Here is a 3,708-nt window from a genome sequence, read left to right as displayed (position 1 = left end):
GCCCTCCCCTCCACACCTCCTCCTCTTCCAATTGGGGTGTGTGTATTAAGCAGGGAAGATGATTTTCCCTGATTTTCTGATCAAGATAGAAGCACCCTGCTTTGATTCGTGCTCCACAGTACATCACTATTTAGGCAGAGGGAGTCAGTTGACTTAATGGCTCATTGTTTTTCATTCCACATGTGTTAACAATTCTCTTTCCTTTTTAATGATCTTTGTGTTCCTGGTCTCTCTCCTCCTGTTTCACAGCCTTGGAGACTCTCCAGTTCTTTTCAAATTCACACGTGCTCAACACTTGCTCCAAGACATTCTAACTGGAACACATTGGAGCAGACTCAAAATTAGCACACTCCAGCAGCCTCGGCATCATGTGTATTCAGGTCAGCGTTCCCACACTCCAAAATGGCAGTGCGGGCACCTTAACTAAAGCTCGTTGAACTAGCTTTAGTTAAGGTGCCCCCACCGCCTTTTTGAGGTGTGGGATGCTGACTACATGAGGTGCTGAGGGCACTTTAATTAGACTAGCTCCTGGGTTTCAGCTTTAGTTAAGTGGGACAGGGGAGGATGAGTGAGTTGAAGATTAGGCTCTGTACTTGTTCTGGGGAGCCATAACTCTGGGAAAAAGCTTTTTTTTTCCTTCATTCTGTCTTTCAAAAACAAGGGGAATATTACATTCTGGGTCATATTTTATGTAAGAAAATATTGCTTGTTTCCTCTCTCTCACCTGTTTTTGTTAGCAATAAAGCAGTGACATTTGTATAACATAATCATTAGCTTTTCAGTTAGCAGCTGCTGAAATGATAAGAGGCAGTTCATACTTCACTTATTTTTTCAGGCCTTCTGCTAACTCAGAAGGGGTCTCTCAGCTATTGCCTTCCAACTTTCTAACCTGGGACTGTAACTGGATTTTTTTATGAAAGAAAAAGAAAAGGAAAAAAAGCTAAGACTTGGGAGAGTGACTGAAAGGTCTGTCCATGTTGTCCATTTGCCCCCCCACAGCCAGCTCTCTGGGCTTCCCAGGTAATGCTGCTTCTACTTTAGGAAATGCTCTGATGGACAGCCTGCTGCTGCAAAACCTGAAGCACCTTTTTTTTTTCCTTTTTAAACATCCCTTGAGTCTTTTGTAACCAGCAAATCATTGGCATAGCTTATTTTTTCTTTTTGCTAAAAATAGTTGTGTTGTATCTAATACTGATGGAGAGGACTTCATGGGAAACTCTGGGTACCTTCAACACTGATTTAGCTGCAGCAACTTTGCTAACTATAGAGTTGTTATCCAAGAGGTGGGTCAAATGCTTAAAGCCATAGCTGTGGAGGATCTTTCATTCCAGTCCTATTCCCAGGTACTTCAGTAACTCGCACAAAAATTTACTCTTTTCTCTGAATTTTCTGTACATCTGTTCAGAGCCCAGAGTTGAGGATGGATAGGAGCATAGTTACATTCAGGAACAAGTTCAGAAGATTTTTCAGATCCTATTCTTATAACTAGAGAATTTGAAAATGTCATTCTTCACATTTGTCACACTTAGTTTGGTAAGCACTGATGGGTAGAGTTTAGTTGATATGAATCTGGTCATAGACTACATGCTTCCATCCAGTAACTAAAAAAGAGTGATGTGCCAACAGACGTGGCTTAGGTAAATGAAAACAAGACAGATGCACTTACGCTTTTAGCACAGTGTGCTGTTCCATCTACATAGGTGTGATGCACCTATTTGCAAACTTGGCAGGTCTTCATTTGTTTGTAACTGAGTCCATGGAATTGGATCCATGGAAATTACCAAGGTGTTCTTTTTGGGACACCATCTAGTGATGATTTGAGAAGAGTGGTGGCTTTGGGAAAGAATTTTTTCCAACAAAAGTTAAGTTTTTAACTGTGCAACCTCTCCTTTCCCTCCCCAAACCCACTCAGGAGAGAAAACTAAACAGTATTTAGTGATTGATTTAGGAAGTCTGCTCATGTATGATTTGTGACATTCAGGGAAAACACCTTTTTTTTCTTTTTTCTTTTTTACATTTGATGCGTGTATAAATAGCTGACCTGGTCATGGACAAGCCATCTTTCTTCCTTCATCAGTGCCTTTTCTGCTCACCCAAAGGGACACAGACTGCTAGAACTTTTATCCCTCCAAAAGATGCTACATAAATTGCCAGGATTCAGTCATCCATAGTTTTGATTTTGACACCTGGGCCTTGCAAAGCATCCATTTGCAAAACTTGGTGTCTGACCAATACCAGTTGATTCACTCCCAAAGCAGTGATCCTTCTCAGAATGCCCTGTTCAGTTTCCTCACTCCTGCTTCAGCAAAGGCATAGGCCTTAGTTAATTTGACCCAAATGTATTATTCAGTTTGGCTTTCTTATAGAACATTAGGGGCCAGGTGATGTCTCAGCTGATTTTGTGGTCTAGAGCAGGGGTGGGCAACCTGCAGCACATATGCCACAAGTGGCATGGGCAGCATCTGTGAGTGGCATGCAGCAGATCAAGGAGGGGCCAGGCCGGACAGCAGCAGATAGGGCAGGAAGCAGAAAGCAGAGCAGCAGAGTGGGCAGAGAGTAGAGCAGGCAGGGAGCAGGGAGCAGAGCAGCAGTTTGGGCAGGGAAAGGGATTTGGTGTGACACTCGGGGAGAGTGTGGCATGCCTGCCAAAAAGGTTAGCTCCCACTGGTCTAGAGTGTTTCAAAAAAACGTGGGTTCTTAACTCCTCTTGCCCTGTTGTGTAGATTGTCAGATAGTATCCTGCTACCCATGAAATATTTATCTAGGGTAAAGCGAGGGGGTAACTGTGGCCTCTACTTGGTTCTACAGACATGCAGGGTAGTGTTAAAGAGGCATTGTTTGTTTTAAAGAATGTAATGAAGTTCAATTTAGAGCTTAAAGGAATGGTGAAAGCTGCTAATAGGCTGAATTGTGTGGTTTACAAGACTGGGGCTGGCTGCTCACTCCTTGAATGAGAACCCTAAAATATTTCAGGTTGGGCTGAGGGTACTGTTCAGAAATATTTGATGAGCTAATCCTGTCTGTACCCAGAATTTGATAGCTTGCTGTGAGCCTACCAAACTTGGTGCAGTTCAGTTTTTTTTGGCCTGCAAATCAATAGCAAATAGTCCCAGAACATGTGTATACATTGTAAACCAAGCAGGATGGTGCTAGAATGGGGTATATTTTGGGCCTGGTGACTGATACAAAGCAGAATGATTGGGAGGGCAGAAGAGCGGAAGGAAATCTGGATTTTTGCCAGAAGCCAAAGGGGAGGGATAAAGAGAAGAAATGTTTTGTAGAGCTGGTAACATTTTTTGAATTGTTTTAAGCTAAAAGAAGATAGTTTTTCATTTCAGTTCATTAATATCATGCTGTTCTGCTTTCCAACCTTTTTACTTCCAAAAGAACCATAGAAGTCACACTTATATGCAGGGCTGAGCTATAACCAGGCCCCAACAGTCTGGAGTCATATGCTTCAGGTAACTTTGTGTGTGCAATAAAAACCTGCTCTTTTCTGTGCAGGTTTTATCTTGGTATTTTAGTGCATTTAACTCTTTGGATTTTTTATTTGGTATTTGAGCCTCTTGTAGGTTTTTGTAAGGACAGTCATGGTTTGTGGTCTAGATTTGTATCTGCTGACTTATATTCAGGAAGGGAAAAGTGTTTTTTCCTAAAATTAAACCTGAAAATCTGGTGTCAGTTTATGTTAAAAAAAAAAAAAAAAAA

General features: G+C 41.7%; 1 protein-coding gene across 2 annotated transcripts in view; it reads left to right on the top strand.

Annotated features, from left to right (window-relative positions):
- AGPAT3 (1-acylglycerol-3-phosphate O-acyltransferase 3) overlaps nt 1-3,708 on the top strand; it is a 187,358-nt gene that overhangs the window by 175,616 nt on the left and 8,034 nt on the right. The window lies entirely within an intron of this gene.

The sequence above is a fragment of the Gavialis gangeticus genome, unplaced genomic scaffold, assembly GCF_001723915.1.
Source record: "Gavialis gangeticus isolate Ggan-Ray unplaced genomic scaffold, GavGan_comp1, whole genome shotgun sequence".
Classification (NCBI taxonomy): Eukaryota; Metazoa; Chordata; order Crocodylia; family Gavialidae; genus Gavialis; species Gavialis gangeticus.
Note: the sequence above shows the minus strand (reverse complement) of the source record. Positions and strands in the feature narration are given on the sequence as shown.